Raw genomic sequence first — 7,786 nt, 5'->3', positions numbered from 1 at the left:
TCACCCCACTGTCACTTAATCACTTCACTCACAGGATATGACAAGTTATTCTTCAATCCACTTCTAATTGAAAGAACCTTTGAGCATAATTCTTTTCTTGCTTGGGGACAAGCAAGGTTTAAGTTTGGTGTTGTGATGACAGGTCATCTTATCCTAGTTTTTCAAGCAATTTTTACTTGTTTTATAGGTTTTATACACTTTCTTGGGTTACAAGTAAGCCATTTGGGTGGAAATTCATGTGTATTTGGATTCAATCAACCATGAGTAAACTGATGCATTTTCATGAGGTTTTGTGCTATAATTGCTTATATGTCAAGAATGATAACAAGTTTCATGATTTTAGCATAGCTTTGATGCAATTGTTGATTGATGACAGGTGACCAAAAGGCTTGGAGGAAGGTTGAAGAAAGGGGATGGCAGCAATGGAAATGAAGGCAGCAAAACCACCCTGGGAAGAGCTCACGTTTGTGCCAACGTTTGCCTCAAACTTGAGGTCAAACGTTGGTTCAAAAACAAGCCCTGGAGAAGCCAAAGTTTGCGCCAACGTTTGCCTCAAACTTGAGGTCAAACGTTGGCACAATTTAACACCCAGGAGGACTAACGTTTGCGCCAACGTTTGCCTCAAACTTGAGGTCAAACGTTGGCTGCAAAATGGCCTTGGAGGGAGCACGTTTGAGCTCACGTTTGACCTCAAACGTGAACTCAAACGTGAGTGACAAAAAGAGCACCGTTCTGCATAATATTTACACGCAAACGTTTGAGTCAACGTTTGCCTCAAACGTTGACTCAAACGTGAATGCTCCAGAGTCCAAATTGCAAACGGATTTCTTCTCAAGTCCAAGAGCAATCAACTGAGGCTATCTTCAATCCAATTCCATCAAGGCCAAGGCCCAAATTCAAGGCTTAATGATCAATAGAAGGAAGTGTATAAATAGAAGTTAGTTTGATTTAGAATGGACCGAAACTTTTACTTTGAACTTTTTACCTTTTCTTTTAGAATTTTTCATTCTGTAACTTTGATTTTGGATCTTGGAGAATTGGGAGGAGAATTGAGTTCTCTTCCTCTGGGTTTTCTTGTTTTCATTTTCTGCAAAGCTTTACTTGAGTCTTGGGTGTTGAGAATTGAGGAAATTCTGTCTCAATCTCACCTTGAGATCTCTCTCTGTTTTCGTTTCACTGCACCATTTGAGAAATTGAAATTTGAATTTACTTTTTCTACTGTTTGATCTTTAATTCTCTTGCAATTGATCTTTGAATTGGATCAAGGAAGGTAGTGAGATCTAGACTTGGATTTCTAGTCTCTTGTGTAAGACCCATAATTTTCAAAAAAATATTATTATGAGTTAATTTCAATTCATTTATAAATTAAAGACTTTATTTTAGAAATTATTTTACTAGAAGTAATTAAATCAAGTTTTGACAATCAAATTAGAAATTTTACTTAATTTTATAGTTATTGAATACTTTTCTATATTTAAATTATACAGTTTAACAGTTGCAAAAGAATAAGAATTTCATACGATTTAGTTAAACAATTGAGATTCTAAAATTTAATACTTTAATTTTATAAACAAGGAAAATTAATTATATTGTCTTTAATTTTAAATTAAAATATTTGATTAAAAGTTAATTAGTAAATTAACAATCAAATAACATTTTCAAAATAATTTTAATAGATTAAATTAGGTTTTAAACTAATACTCTATACCCCTAATTTTATTAAAATTACCTAAACTATCCTAATCCTAACCTTCTAACCCACCGTCATTCCCTTCCCCCAAACCTAATACCTAAACAGCTTCAGGGAACAAGGAACAATACAGAAGAGAGAAAGAAAGGAAAATAGAAAGGGAAAATGGGAAAAAGAAAGAAAGAAAGAAACGTTGAGGGAGAGAGGGAGAAACGAAACAGAGTTAGAGAAGAGAGAAGAGGGGGACGGCTAGCGCTGGTGGCCCGGGCTGCTCGCCGCCATCGCTCGTTAGCACCGACGCGGAGGAGAGAGCCGAGAGGAGAAGAAGGGAAGAAGGCGCACCGGCGTTGTTGGGTCTCGCCGCCGCCGCCACCGTCGCGTCCTCACCAAACCTTGGAGGAAGACCACGCCGTTAAGCTGCTTCACCGCCGAACATGTCCAACCATGTCACCGCCGTCGGATCTGTCATCACGCCGCCGAGGAAGAGAAGAGGAAGACCCGTGAGAGAGGGAGAGCGTCAGGAGAGAGGAGGAGCCCGCGGGAGAGGAGCTTGTTGCCGCCGCTGCCATGGCTTCCTTGCCGTCGTCGTGGTTGGGTAGTCACCGGAGGGAGCCGTCGCTGTCAGCGCCGCCGTCGGGGTTACCGCCGCCTCTGCCGCCACTGAGATCTGCTGCCGGTAAGGTTTTAAGTTGGTTTTTGCTTTCTTTGAATTTCCGGGAGCTTAATCATCGCTGTATGTTTGTTTCAGTTGACGTTGCCGGAGTTCTGGTCGCCGCTGCCGTTCGAGGTGGCTGCCGGAGCTGCCGCTAAACCAATTCAGCGACCGCCGCTGTTTCATTTTCTTAGTTCGGTAAGTATTTATGTTTCGGAAAGCCGTGTTAATATTCTGTTATGTTTGGTTATAAACTCTGAGATTCTGGTAACGTAGGGTTGTGTTTTGAGCATTGCATGTTGCTTTTAAGTTGCTGTGAGTGCTGCAAAAGTGATCAGGGACTGAGTTTGCGGTTGCTGTTGGTTTCGGGTTAAGAGAAATGGTTTCGTTGACGCATTTTAAGTTATGGTTTCGACGAGTCGAGGTAGGGTTTTCTTAAAATCTATTTTATATTACAGAGTTGTGATAAATAGATATTGATGCAAAGAGATTTACTTCTGTGATTATATTTGTCTTATGGATGTGATGGTTTGTTGGACTGAATTATTGGGTGCGTGAGTGGTGTGTGGTTGTGGATAAAAACCGGTTTGGAATGTCATTTACTTGATTATTAAGAAAGGTGGATTTTCTTGGTTTTAGAGTTTATTTAGTAATATAAATGAAACGATTTTGGAAATAATTTGAGATATGAAAATAAATTGATTCTGGGAGCGGTTTGATTGTGAGTTGGTTTGGTTTTATGAATGATTTAATATTTGAGTTGATTCGATTTTTAAAAAGAGTTTTATTGTTAGAATTGGTTGATTTGAAAATAATTTGACATTGGAACTGGTTCAATTCTGGAAAATGTTTGAGATTTGGAAATGGTTGAGAAAAGGTTTGAGAGATGTTTGGATGGGACCCGAAAAGGGTGGCAGTGTCCGAGTTTTAGAGGAGATGCTGCCGAAATTTTATAAAATTAAAAGTTTTTATCTAAAGTAATTAATTAAAAAGACTTGTTTTTAAGCATTATACGTTTTAAGATTGATTTGTCTATCAAAGAAAGAATTTTGTTTTGGAATTGAGATTGTTAACGAACAGAATGAAAAAGAGGATGATGAGGATTTTATTTGAAATATGGCTTTGAAATGAACTTGGAAATGAGATTTGGATTGATAGATGATTATGATGTTGATTATGTTGAGATGTGAACTTGAATTATTCATATGGCTTATGAATTTGAAATATCTGAGATACGAGGTTCCCTGGATTAAGTGCCGTGGCTTGCCACCACGTGTACCAGGTTGAAAACTCGATACTCTGTTGACCCTACGACGTAAGTGTGTGACTGGGCACTATATAAATTCCCGGGAATGTTACCCCCATTGAGTAATATTGATTATTTGAGAAAAAGCTATGCATAGACTCTTGGGGATGCACGTCGGGGGACAGTCTAAGTACAATTCAGACTTGTCGGGTTGGCTGGATAACCGACAGATGAGCCTCATCAGCCATAGGACAGGCATGCATCATATGCATTTGTATGCTTTGCTTGAGTTTGAACTTGTTTTGGTTTGCCTAATTGCTAAACTGTTCGTAACTGCTACTTGAACTATTTGCTGTAACTGCTGCTTACTTGTGCTTTCCTTGTCTGCCTTGCCTGTGTTTGTCTTGACGTGCTACATTTGAGATTGAACTTTGGTGCTGAATTAATGATTGTGTTGTTTGATTGCGTGGTTGGTTTCTGATTGAGATTTTCTTATAAGAAAGGAAAAGTTTCGGATTTCTGAAAGATTAAACATTGTTTCTTTGAAAAGGTTTTAAACGATTACCTATTGGTTTTTTTTTAAAAGATTCATAAGGCAATGATAATCACTGAGCTTGAAAACAGTTTTCCTATTAAATATCTTCTTATGACAACTTTGAAACTCCGTGGTGAGACCGTGTGGTTAGGTTCTCACCCCCCTACAGCTTTACCTTTTCAAGAACCGGATGAAGAAGCGTTAAGAAGAGTTATACTGCGTTTGGTTGATATGTTGTTGTATTAATTAGATTATTTTATTCCCTCGTCTTTGTTATTACAAATTTGTAAGAGGGATAGGAATTGTATGTTTTATATGTATATTATATTATGAGTTATTATGTAATGAGTCTTGTATATGAACCTATGCCTGTTTGTATTTTTCTTAAAATAAAGTATTTATTTCCGGTTTTTAAGGAAATCAGCGATATAGTGTCGAGTCACAGGCTCCTATTTTAGTATTTAGTATGTAAAGTAGTCGTAATACTCCTTGCTATCAGAGTAGCGCAGCCGGAAGCGTGACTTCTGATAGTGAGGGTGTTATATCTTGACCCCTGAGATCTTGCATTTTCCTTTCTGTTCATCTGCTGAGGCTTCTTCAAGCCAATTTACCTTTCTGTTTGAGATCTACTTCAATTTAATTCATCTTCTACTCTTCTACTTGTTGCAATTTACTCTTCTTTGTTTAGATTCTGCAATCCCAGCTCCCTAACCCCTTTAATATTCAAGTAATTTACATTTCTTGCACTCTAAGCTTCTGCAATTTACATTTCTTGCACTTTAAGCTTCAGTCATTTACATTTCTTGCAATCTAAGTTTCTGCAATTTACATTACTTTCACTTTAAGATTCAGCTCTTTTAATTCTTCTGCACTTTAAATTCGTGTCAATTATCCCTCTCCCTTTAAATTTCATGCAATTTAGCTTTTGTCAATTATAAATCACTCAAATCAACTCTTGTTCGGTTGATTAAATCAACCACCCAACTAAAATTGCTCAATCCTTCAATCCCTGTGGGATCGACCTCACTCATATGAGTTATTATTACTTGATGCGACCCGGTACACTTGCCGGTGAGTTTTGTGTTGGATCGTTTTCCACACATCATTAGGTCTTTGTTTTATTGTTTCATACATTTATTTGGTGTACTTGACTTTTATTTAATTTCACATTGTATTATTTATTTATTTTAAATAAAATAGTCTTCTTTATTTATGAATTGACCATTAATTGTATGAAAAAATTTATATTTAAAATTAAAATTAACCATTTATTTCAAATTCTAAAAAAAAAATTGACATTACCGTTGGAATTACGGTAGGAATAATCCAATGGTAACATGGCGCGAAACAACATGTTTGGCACCAACATTACTGTCGGAAAAATCCTTCGATAATTAATTGGTTTCCTAAGCTGGTAATCTGCCGCAAAATCTTTCTGACGGTAATTAATTAGTTTCCTGAGCTGGTAATCCGCCGCAAAATCCGATGGTAATTTCCGTCGGACGAAATAAATCACTACAACAAATATGGCCTTTAGCAACGCCAATTTTGCAACGCCTTAAAATCGTTCTCTTAGATAATTTTAGACAATGGTTTTTTGTAGTGTTACTGTTGAATTCAATTTTTCATTATTTTATAGCAACAAATTAAAACCGTTCCCTTTGACTATTTTAAAGAACGGTTTTATAACCGTTACCATGATTTACTTTTAAGCAACAATTTTTTTTTGTTTAAAGAATTGTACAAAAGAAACGCATTAAAACCGTTGCCGAAATGCTACACTTTAAGACCGTTCTATTAGATGGTCTTAGACAATGGTTTTTACAATGTTGCTGTTGAAGTTCATTTTTTCATTACGCTATAGTAACAAAATAAAAACGTTCTCTTTGACTATTTTAAAGAACGATTTTACACCTATTACAACAATTGTTTATGAAACAACCATTTTCTAATATTATTTAAATAATTATACAAATTAAAAAATACCAATAAAAATAATTTCAGATAATTATATAAATTTAAACTATTTTTTCTATAAATACGGAATTTATAAAATACTCAAAAACTATTGCTATAAAGAAATAACAAAAATTATTTTAAAAAATAAAATTAAAATAAATTTATATTAATATTATATATTATTATTATTATAAATTATAAAAAATATTATATTTTGAAAACATAAAGTTAAAATAAATTTATAATAAATATTGTTTATTTTTATTATAAATATATAACAAATATTAATATAAAAAAATAAAATTAAAATAATTTTAGAATAAATATATTATATATCTATTGTTTATTAATTATTTCTCACTAATAAGCATAGCAAATAAGAAAGCCCTTAATCAAAATCTTCCTCTTCTCTTCGAAACCGCGAAGAACGCTCTTGCTCCCTCCACCGTAGCATCAACCCTAACCCACACCTTCAGAATCAGAGACGTCATCGAACCGCAGCTCACCAGGAAGCCCGAAATCGCACCATCATCGCAAGTCACCAGGAAGCCCTGAATCGCAACTCACCATCGTCGCACCATCATCGTCGATGCGTCCTTCCCGAAATCGTCGCTGCCTCCTCCTTCCCGACGTCGCTGAGTCTCTCATCTCTGCGGCGTCGCTGCTTCTCCCCTCTCCGCGGCTTTAGTGCTTCTCTGTTTTCCACGGCGTCCTTGCGTCTCCCCTGTTCTGCTTCTGCTTCGCTGCTTTTCCCCTTTTCTGCTTCGCTGCTTCTGCTTCACTGGGTTGTGCTTCGCTGCTTCTGCTTTGCTGCTGCTGCTTCACTGCATCAGCCATTTGTGGGTTGTCATCTGTGGTAAGTGTTCTTCTCTGATTTTCTGTTGCTTAGTAAGGGCTTGATTGGCTGTTGGGTATTTTTGTTGGATTTATGAAGAAGAAAGGAAAGTGGTGATGTTTGTGAACATGAGCAAGATGAGTGTTGAATGTTGACTGGGTTTCTGTTCTGGTTTGAATTCGGACTGCGTACTTGTGAACTGAGAATTTCAAATACTCCAAAAATAGGACATCATTCGCATAGAGATGGCAAAAACTAGTTTTTGTTAATACTGTACTGGAGGATGTGACACATGCCTAGTGCTTTAAATTTGTTTTTAATTAATTGAAGTATTCAATAGCTTAATCGTGTTCATGAGATTGGTTCAGTTGGTTCTAACAGGTTTTTCGACTCTTACATAAAAGAAGAAGAATTTTTAACGAATCAATAGTGAGAAAATCTTATTAGAGTCAACGGAATCAATTCCATAAATACAGTTAAGTGGTTGATTACTCTAATTAATTATTGAAAACAAATCTAAACTGTTAGTAATAGTTTCTGATAAAGAAATAAAAGATAAACAAAAAGATAAGGATTCAAACTGAATAAAAAGAATACATTGAAATTGAAATAAAAATAAAAAGGATAGATTGAAATTGAGTATAAAGAGAATCACTCTACTTTCTACCCAATTTCTTGACGCAATAAGAAAGGGACTCCTCAACCTAACTTGTCAACGCCATAGTTTGGGAATTGAATCGAAGGGACTCCTCAACCTTCTACCCAATTCCCCGATGTAACAAGAGAGGGACTCCTCAACCTCAATTGTCCACATCATGGTTTCATCACGAAACCAAAAAGGGGTTTTAAAACCTCTAAATCATTCTATA

Source organism: Arachis hypogaea, chromosome 14 (assembly GCF_003086295.3).
Source record: "Arachis hypogaea cultivar Tifrunner chromosome 14, arahy.Tifrunner.gnm2.J5K5, whole genome shotgun sequence".
NCBI lineage: Eukaryota > Viridiplantae > Streptophyta > Magnoliopsida > Fabales > Fabaceae > Arachis > Arachis hypogaea.
The sequence above is the reverse complement of the archived record's forward strand: the minus strand, read 5'-3'. Positions refer to the sequence as shown.